This window comes from Hyposmocoma kahamanoa, unplaced genomic scaffold, assembly GCF_003589595.1.
Source record: "Hyposmocoma kahamanoa isolate Upper Pololo Valley unplaced genomic scaffold, ASM358959v1 99879, whole genome shotgun sequence".
In the NCBI taxonomy this organism is placed as follows: Eukaryota; Metazoa; Arthropoda; class Insecta; order Lepidoptera; family Cosmopterigidae; genus Hyposmocoma; species Hyposmocoma kahamanoa.
This window is the reverse complement of record NW_020656077.1, coordinates 8,163,678-8,174,660: the sequence shown is the minus strand read 5'-3', so window position 1 is coordinate 8,174,660 and position 10,983 is coordinate 8,163,678. Positions and strand designations below refer to the sequence as shown.

At 37.3% G+C, this 10,983-nt stretch overlaps 1 long non-coding RNA gene across 1 annotated transcript; it reads left to right on the top strand.

Moving 5' to 3' along the window:
- Positions 1-1,349: 1,349 nt before the first annotated feature.
- Positions 1,350-9,995, top strand: LOC113239521. The gene is made up of 5 exons (XR_003311193.1): positions 1,350-1,579; positions 1,669-1,754; positions 2,876-2,988; positions 3,741-3,868; positions 9,591-9,995. It is a non-coding gene; the product is annotated as an uncharacterized LOC113239521 (long non-coding RNA).
- Positions 9,996-10,983: the final 988 nt, after the last annotated feature.

Here is a 10,983-nt window from a genome sequence, read left to right as displayed (position 1 = left end):
GGGAGGGAAGACATGTGCCGGAAGGGAGTTCCATTTGTCAACCGTGCTGATTGTGAGAATCACGCAACACTGCGTACATAGTAAGGTGCTTTTCCCACTTCTGTGTTCACTGCCATTGTCACTGTCATGTGAGCAAATCGTGGACAATTGCTAACTGGACCAATGGGTATTCCAGGGTCCGAGGTTCCCGGTACTTTTTTTACCATTCTCCGCGTCGGTTGGCCTGGGCCGGTGAGATCGACCCCGGACGTCTATTCGGCGGACGGCTGTCAACTTGCACCCCGGACTACATTTGGGCGGACGAATCCGGTCCTGTTTCGGTTCATCCAACCCCGGACGTCACTTCGGCGAAACAACCAGGGGAGTACCAGCTGCTGGTCCTAGGAAGGCAAAAGTGCAGTGTGTAATCGTTGGGCTGTAAACGAACCGCGCCTAAATAAATTTGTTAACAATGGTAGTTCTTTTATTTAGAACTCCCTCGTGACAACAGACATTAGAAGCACTGCTCTCAGCTCAAAATACTTACCGCCAAATAGAATAACATTATTACGTTTATGGCCATTTAGTAATTATTTTAATGTTTGTGAAGTTCATACGCTAGTGCAAGGAACTAAAATATTCTTATAGAGAGCAGTAGGAGACGTAACTAATTGCTAGGACAAAAATCCCTCACAGTTGTTGTTTATTTTAATCAATTCAAAACATTATTATTATACATATATGAAGCATTTAAAAAAGTGCAAAGTAATTTAAGACAAAAGTAGTCCCGTACTCTCCTAATTTTCCAAGGCCTTTCTGATACTTGTTTTCCTTTGGATGAGTTTTTCTTTTTTTACCGTGGCTATCAAAAACAGCAATAAAACGTAAAAATAATATAAAAAATGTAAAATTTTGGAACAACCGAAAAGTTCAAAACCAAACATAAATTAGCCCGTTCCAAGAAACTTAAACATTTAAGCTTCTTGGCCCGTTCTAAAAGAAATCAAAAACTTTTTAAGTGGCTGAAACGCTAACCGCGAAACATAAATAATTACTTTGATTCATTACTTCATTCTAGGCTCTATGGCGCATATGTACCTTTGCCTTTTCCAGTATATGAATGGAAAATAAAAACAAAAAAATTTCTATTAAACAAACAGAAGACATAAATCCATACATACAAATCGAAATATATTTACTGAAGAAAAAGAGAAAGTAATGACTAGGCAGTATGGTCTCTGACCTTCGCCTATTCCGAACGGAACGAAGGGAAAATAGAAAAAAAAGTTTATGTCTATGCTAATTGTCAACCTACCGCGAGTTTTGTTTTCAATTCTCGTAAAAAGTGGTCTGTGTTGCGTTAGCATCCCTAGTAAGTTTGTGTTGCCTGTGATGCTCGTAAGATAATTCCTTCCTGTGGCAGAGCTAATGCATCTTCACCTGCTATATGTTTAGGTTCTCAAGCATTCTTAGGCAAATGTGAAAATCGACACCATAAACACACATTCATTCAATGTCTACAGGTGCTTATAGTGAATGTGAAGTTTTGTTTTTCACATTTACTGTGCTAAATGAAGTACAGTAACATGCAGCTAGCCTGGTAAGTAGAAGTAGGAAATTGACTTTGCTAAGTTATTAACTACACTACGTTATGTTTTTATAAGGTATTTCTTGTTCGTTTTATTGTAGGTGGAAGCGTCAGCGGCGACAAACCACAGCATGCCCGAGCAAACCTTCCCTGTCGCAGCGCTCGTTGAAGATTCCCACGATCACTAGTACGTATCCTCAGCAGCATCTAGTAGCCAATGAATATGTTCCCAGAGCTTTCGTTTGCGATATGCGCGGGGGTTTACAATGTCTCTAATTTTTTTTTATGATGTGGTGATAAGTGACACTCTCTGTGACTTAAAAGTTGCAATGTCCCACAAATCTTGTAGAGTCCTATTATTTGTTTGTCCAAGAAGTACTGCCACCTTATCCATTTCTTTGTAATGTAAGCATTACTTGAAGGATAAGGGTTTTAGGTCGTTGTGTCAGTGCCCCTCACAACTTTATGATTTGAAGCTCTGAGCAGCACTGTAAATGTTGTGGACAGGCATGTCGCATACCACCAAGCACGCAACTTGTTCGTCCCATGAGTTGGTATCGTAAAAAAACCCTACCCCTCAAAACCGGAATGCTGTAATGCTGAGTATAGTGTCAGTACTTCACTGGATACTCTTTCACGAGCTCAACTGCTAATAATTTTGAGAACTGTATATGAAATTTTATAGATATCGTGCTAATTACACTCCTGGAAATATAATCCAAGCCACCTAGCATTTTTATTCTTGACTCTTAATTTGCAGTTACCACGGATCCGAGATAGACCTATTTCCGATTCTTATGGACGGCCAATTAACTTCCGCAGAGTAAGAGTTAAAGGGCTGCAATAACAAAAATCTTGTTGTCATTAAACAAACAGTTTTCACTGATTTTACAAAATTCAAATTTTCAAGAAGGACTTATGGAAATGATGTTTAGTAAAATCAGTTTCAAAATTATTAGACAATTTTAATAAATGCAGTATCAAAAGTTTTGAAAGTTTTTGATACTGCATTTATTACAGGCATTTAATACTGAACATGAATTGTATATCTGGGAGTGTATACATATAGTTTGGTAAATATTGTAATATCTTGTGTGTTGTGTTATTTAGACTGCATTTTAATTCTCGTGTTACCACATCAGGGTGACTATTTACTCCATAGTCCTTAATTTCTGTGTCTGAGACCTATTTCACTTCTTTATTTTATTAATTGCATTTCATATTTTGTCTGTACAGCATTTTAAATATTTTTTTAATTTAAATTTTGTGTGATAATAAATTAATAAAGAACCACCAATGGCATTACAGAAAGAAGCTGAAATGAAGAACATTCCACTGGTGGACTTGTTGGACAGCAAATAAAAGAGAGCAGAAGAATAAACAATTACGGATCTCCAACAAAACTTAATGAGTCACTATTGGTAATATTTTTTTTACATTTACATTTACCTATAAGTATTTTAAAGGTGATTACTATTATCAATCCATGACTCTTCAATGTTTGGTCAATACCTTCAATCAATTTGTTGTTTTGTATTTTATGATACCAAGTGATTGAAGAACAAGTTGTATGCCTGATGGTAAACAGCACGCTTGCGCAAAGATCAGTGGGGCACGGCCTCTGCGCCCAATCACCCTGAGACATAAGTTGAAAATCCCATGTGCCTGTAACTTCACCCATCACCCTTATGCTTCAATACTGGAACACAGTAATACACACATTACTGCTTAGCGACAGATACTCTTTCACAAGGAGCTCTTCTGCTACTAAATCGGATAGAATAAGCTAATGACGACATGCGGCCCTATTCTAAGTAACATATTCCTGGTATAGAAAATTATTAAATAGCAAATAGCCATTAATAATAGCAAAGACTGTTGAGCAAATAACTTCTACATAACTCTGATACCTACTTTACCTAATCTAATCATCTCTAATAATCTAAAATAAAATTACTAAGACTTATTTATTTGGCAAACCCGGCAAATTACAAAGCATGAGGTACATTGTTCTTATGTCACATGTTATATTGTAAATCATGGGCAAGCTTGTCACTGAACCAAAACCCAGACTTTGAATGATGAATGAACTTGATGAATGAATTGAATGACTTTATATACTATTGTTTGTGCCACCAATGTTCTTACGGTACTTTTTTCAATGCAATTCAAGATGTTGAGGACCCCGTGAATAACAGCTTCTCGTCGCGCTTATGCTGTATCCGTGACTCCTCTTACGACGAAAAAATCGGGCGGAACCTTTTTAGACCGTAGAAAGCACGCCTGCAAACGATGATTCCGGTAAGTGCTAACCTCTATATCTTTAGAACGAAACTGACCCAACACAATTTTTTTTGGGAATAGGTCGAAATAATGTTTCAAAGTATTATTTACATCACAGAATACGACATTTTAAAAGATTTAAAGTCGACAAAATGCGAGCATTTACTAATTTCCGGTTTTGAAGGATGAGGGTGCTGGTGAAATTACAGGCACATGGGACTTGTCGACTTATGTCTCAGGGTGACGGGCGCAGTGGCAGTGCCAAAGCTCTGATTTGCCCTGTAACTGTTTTGGACAGGCGTGCCGCTTGCCACCAGGCGCGACTTGTTTTGTTGGTCCTGTCAATTGGTGTCATAAAAAAACCGAAGACATCACAGCTTGTGACTCGAAGCTGAATGACACACTACATTAGGGTGTATGAAATAGTCTTCTTTATGGCGAAAATAAAACACTGATGTTCCATGTGAAAACCATATAATTTTGACTCCAATTAATTACATTTTTGATTGCACAAGTTATGCGGACGGCGGTGAGGGAACGACTGAAGCCCGCGTGACACATACCAATACTAGACCTGAAAATGATTATAATGCTAAATGTGTACCTAGACTACAAAAAAAACTGTGTACTTGGATGACAAATATACATGGTAGTGACCGTTTAGGTCTTGCAAGTTGTTTCTATTAAGAAAGCGTTGGGAGTCCGGGCGAACATTCAGGCCCGCAATTAAAACAACGCTATTTCAAGCATTCTGCACTTCCCTGTACTCGTCGAGTCTGCGGGTCGGGTACACTCAATAGTCAAAGTCAAAGATTATTTATTCCATAGGTAAAATAAATTTACACTTGAAATCGTCACAATTAAGCTACTGCTCGTTCACTACGCTGACCTCCCTGAGAAGAACGAGCAAGAAACTCTAGGGATTGCTGTTTTCAAATAAACTTAAATGCAATGGAATACACTTTGAATCAAATTTGTGTGGATTCTGGAGCCGTGTCGTCTTTCCATACATCTTTGTCTGCAATTTTGTAATATGATTTTTCGGTCAAAATATTTTTAATATAGTTTTTAAACTTAGGAAACGATAAGCTTAATATATGCTTCGGAATCTTATTGTAAAAACGTATATATTTTCCCATAAAAGAGTAGTTTACCTTGGTTAAACAAAATCGTGGTACCATGAGTTTGGACTTAGCTCTAAGGTTAATATTATGGATATCTTCTTTCTTATTGAAATCATGTATATTTTTAAGGGCATATAAAATATTTGAGTAAGTGTACTGTGCTGCCACAGTCATGATACCAGTCTCCTTAAACTTTTCTCTGAGAGATACCCGAGAGCCTAGACGGTACACAGAACGAATCGCTCGTTTTTGCAATACAAATATGGTTTGAATATCTGCCGCTTTACCCCACATGAGAATCCCGTAGGACATTATACTATGGAAGTAACTAAAGTAAACTAGGCTAGCAGTACTAACATCGTAAGCTCACGTATTCTGCGGTCTGCGCATGCAGCGGAGCTTAATCTGCCGGCCAGGGAAGATATATGTGGAAATCATTGAAGTTTACTATCTAAGATCACTCCCAAGAAGACTGCTTTATTAACAAGGTCTAACTTTTTTCCGTTTTTTTCTAAGCTTGGACTAGTCGATTTTACGTTAGGTAATTCTCTGCTCTGCGCTCTGCAATGCTCTGCATCCATATACCACCGCCTTCAGGGCGCTGTTGCAACTGCCGCGATTCTGTAATGCTTCGAGCAAGTTCGCTGAGGCACAAGAGAAACGAAGTCGCTATAAGACAGAATGTGGGGCAGCAGTAACAGCATCTTGATAATGATATCTAAGAAATTTGATTGTTCTTTGATGTGGACACTCAAAGGACGAAATCATTGTTAATTATTATTAAGTACTAACATAGGCCAAGAGTTACTTCACCATGACGCAGGTGAAAGGCAGGTGATATAAGATAGAAATAATTGAGTCATTGGTTGGTAGATGACTCCTTATATTTTGGTTAAGAAACTTTTTTATACTTATTACGTACGTGCATCTTGCTAATTTATAATAATAATAAAGAACTTTATTTATCTACCTTTACAAAACAATTTAGTCGTAAATAACATCACTTATAGATACTGTGTTGATAAAAAGGATAGAGTCTCAGCTTAAGCTGTTTTTCAGACCCTACCTTTTTGAAACTCGCTACATTTTCATCATAGTATTTGTCTGACGCGTCTCGAGTAGCTCCAAAAGATATCACAAAATAATAAATATATATACTCACTTAAAGTTATAATAAATCTATTGTCCTTATAGTACCTGAGATAGATAAAATATTCCACCTAAAAAAATACTCAAATTTGGGGTTTAGGTTTATAGTGTATGATCGTTACTTTTGCTTGCTTGCACTAAGACGTGCCTGAACGTAGGAAAAGGATTTGACATTCTGGCAGATCTGGTAGCTAGCACAGTTATAATTTTGGACCTGTTAATTATTAATAAAATAAGAAGATCAAAGAAAGTTTATTCAATAAAAACTAATATTAAAATAGAAGATCATAAATGTACATAAAGATCAACTCGGTTTCGTCTATAGGTACTAATATACAAAGAATTGGGATTTACAAATCAGAAATGAATATTTATTTATTCACTTTAATTAACTATATAGATACTAAAAAGGAAGTCAAACTAACCACAAGAGAATATTCCTCGGCTCAATCAAAAATGCGGAGCCAATATCGTTGAGGCAGATCACAACCACTAATAATACAGGTAACTATTAATACAAAGATCGAACACTCAGAAAAAACACTCAGAAAAAATTCCTTCGATCCGGTCGGATTCGAACCGACGTCTTCGGATCGAAGGAATTTTTTCTGAGTGTTCGATCTTTGTATTAATAATTATAACAAACTAGTGGAGTAATTTCACAAAAATAATTGAATATCAATTCAATAAAAATTTAATTAACACAGTGAATAGCGACATCTCTCGCCAGGACTGGTAGCTGTAAAGGTACTAACTGGGTGATAACTCTGTAATAGATTTCTCATAGATGGCGCTACGACTAAAAAGTCGTTGAAAGACCAAGTACAAAAACACGACGCAAGCACATAGAGAAATTCGTAAGGTCCGTTGGTTCGTTCCGTGGCTTAGTTGGTATAGCGTCTGGCACGGTATGCAAGAAAACGTCGGTTCGAATCCGACCGGATCGAAGGAATTTTTTCTGAGTGTTCGATCTTTGTATTAATAATTATAACAAACTAGTGGAGTGTTTTCACAAAAATAATTGAATATCAATTCAATAAAAATTTAATTAATACAGGTAACGTCAAATTAAGTATTAGTGGTATTCACGGAAAAAAAACCATGTGGCTTATGCCTCTATCGCTTATTCCCAGTTGTCACCACTGGCTTTGTTCCCATTGGCGACAAATGGGAAAAAAGATCCCATATGTTGCCTTGAGTGGTGATTTCTACTGGCGACAAATGGAAAATTTTCGCGTCGTATAACTGGGCGCTTATTGTACAATTGTGGAGTTCAAAAATAATAGCCGCACCATAAATGTTACCCGCAGTAATATTTCATATCATTTGTTGGTAGGTCAATGGCTATTTTAATAAATTTTCTATTCATCGAATTCATTTATTTGTTACAAGAAACGAAAGTAAAGCTTATACCCCTGGAATATGGTCGCTTCTTTTTTGGAGACCTAATTAATAACTCCAATTCGTCGTTGAATGACTGTCGTGTCTAACTATATCCACTAGATCGTGTCGACACTTTATCGGTCCCCTCAGCCGCCTTGTCATTTGCGACGACACGGCAGCGAATCGTTTATAGCTGCGATTATCTGTTGTCAAATTTTTGTCGTGACGTTTTATTTATCGTCGGACAACTGTAATTCTAGCTCCCTTTGTCTTGACAGTCTGTCGTAACGTCAAAGAAGTCATTACCGTGTTGTTCTATGTGTGAACAACTTCATTCAAATATGTATACAATATACACTTTAAACTGCACGACTATCTGTCGTCACAACATAATGGAGACGCGCCTAAGGGACTTTTGTAAGCCTTCTCTTAGCTAATAGACCTTCACTAAAGTACGAAATTTAAAGATTAATGTTTTTTTTTTGTTATATCAAGCGACGGGACGAACAAGTCGTGCGCCTGAGGTTAAGCTACACGCCTGTCTATAACAGTTGCAATGCCACTCAGAACGTTAAATCACAAAGATTTGAGGAGCACTGCCACTGCGCCCGTCACCCTGAGACATAAGTTGACAAGTCCCATGTGCCTGTAATTGCTACCCTTCAAAGCCGGAACACAGTAGTGCTGACATGACATTACTGCTTTGACGGCAGCAATAGGTAAGGTGGCAGTACTACCCTGGACGAACACTTTCACAAGAGCTCTACTGCTACAAAATGTGCCTTACTGCTCTCCATACGCCGCAGACATTCCAGTATTTTTGAGAATAATTCTGACGTATGACGGGATCTAGGCAGCCATTACATTACAGGGTTATTTTAAAATATTAACAACCTAGCTGGAATATATTACTAACATCATAAACAACAACTGTTGTTACACGACTTTTGACGACACATTATAAATATATCAAAAATAAACTTTTAAAGTTTTTATTATACTATTGACACTTTTTGAATCTGTATTTTGATAGAATAAGTTCAAACGTGCAAGCGTCCTCCGCGACGACCCCACGCCCGAGAGATTTTTTTAATACAGTATCAGTGACGGTACGAACAAGTCATTCGCTTGATGGTAAGCTACACGCATATCCATAACAGTTGTAGTATCACCCAGAACTTTAAATCGCAAAGATCTGTGGGGCACTGCCACGGCGCCCGTCCCCTGAGACATAAGTTGACAAGTCCCATATTGTGCCTGTAATTTCATCAGCACCCTTACCCTTCAAAATCGGAACGCAGTAATGCTCACAATACTGCTTGGCGGCAGAAACAGGTAAGGTGGCAGTACTACTCTGGACGAACTCTCTCACAAGGAGCTATACTGCTACTAAAAAGCTATTACCGTTTAAAACAATATATTTCAATGTAATTATTTTTTTATAAAAGTTAAACCTCTTGAATTATCAAAGGCATGGAACAAAAGTTGTGGTTTATGATGTTAGTAATGTAGTCCTGCGAGGTTGTTAATATTTTAAAAATAATAATAATAATATAATAATATTTATTGTTACAAAATAGTTACAACACAATAGTGAAGTCCCTGACACCTGAGCTAGGTATAACCTGTGTTACAGGAGTCAGTGTCCTCTCTCAAACATTTGACCTTACATTACCTATTTCTTAACAATTTTAATAGGTACATTATTAAATAAATTACATATTATATGTTTTACTAAGTGTGTGTGTGTGTGTGAGTGTGTGTGAATGTGCATGTGCGCGGGTGTAGGTGTGTGTGTGCCTGCGTTTGTGTGTGACAATATACATTCGCGCGTTAGTAGTATAGAGTCTATTGCATTGTTATTACCTGCAAATACTTTATTTTTTCTCAGTTGTTACAATAAGGCTTCAGTTTTATGGTAATCTAAGGTTAATAACCAGTTCTTAGTTTTAAGTTTAGCTTCACGAGCAGCTAACGGATATATGTTTAAAGTTTTATTAATTTTATTATACAGATATAGAATAACCCTGTACACTGACCGTATTACCCAAAACAATAATAGATACGATATTTTTCTTTCGCAGAAAGCACGTGTGAAAAGAAAAGGTACGTCGAAAACTGGCGCTGTTATTCATCTGCTTAATCTGTGCGATGTTGCTGTCCTTGATGAAAATGGCGGTGTTCCATGAAATGGCGGCCTCACGCAAAATGGCTGGCTTACCCAACGATCGCAAGACGACTAGCTATCGGCGGATTTCGACTTGACTGTAGCTGGTCATAACGAAGTCAATTCTAAATGGGTGTTTGATACCGTAGCTGCTTCTAGAAAGAGAACTACTCGACGATACATTTATATTAGTAATTACATGGCGTTGTATTAATGCTATATAATTTGAAAATCTCTAGCGATCCGAATTTGTTTTTATATACACATAAATTGAAACAATGTCAAACTGTATGATTTGTATTTTTTTTAATAACATAAATGGTATGTAAACGACGTGAGGTACAATTTTTTAGTAAATAATTAAATGAATGAAAGTTTGTATTTACAAAAATGTGACCCTTCGGTATGAATGCCTACCACGAAATACGAAGCAACGATCGAAGATAGTGATTTGACATAAGTATTTGTAGATACCTTACTCCGCAACGTCAAAATAACAGGTAGCGTAACGAATTTTGACATTACTTTCATCGTTAAACTGTCATCTGTGTAGTACGTATGATTTTCTTTACGAACGCACTCACGTAGTATCATACTTAGAAGATTTGAAGACGGTGAAAGACAAATCAAGGAAAACAGTACGTTATCAAGGATAGTATTATTCTTGACATGCAAATTCAGATAGTTAACGAAGAAACTACTGTACATTTGTCATTGGCGTCAATAACAGCCATTAACTTATAGTAAAAAGTCGGTTTTAGTCTGATAAAACTAGTTTTAGTCGGTCGGCCGTTCAAAAGTTATACTTAATTATCTACTGTCCACGCAGGAATGAGGCGAGGCGCAAACGTGTGTCTTGTGTTGGACACAGGCAACCGGCAACTAATTTTCATACAGTTGATAATGAAATCGACACAGTCGCGGCAGTCAGACTCTGTCGCCAGTTGCGGCAACCGCAAGTTGTATGAAAATAAGAATATTCGCTTGTATTTGCCGGTTGCTTGTATCCAACACAAGTCACATCTGCGCGGCGCCTATTATTTATATTATTCCAGAGGCATAATTTGTCAACGTCGATAATCACAGCTAACTAGAAGCTGATTGCACCCAGAAAACGTGAATTAGTCGGTTCGAGTCGCAAAATTTTAAGAGTTAGTCCAATAAAACACATAAATTCAAAGGGTGGACCAACTAAATCTATTCAACTAAATGACGACTTTTATTCGACTCATCAAATTTCAAATACCATTATCACCTTGGAATAAGGGGTCTATTACACTAGTACCTACCAGCTGTCCCCACTGGTGGGA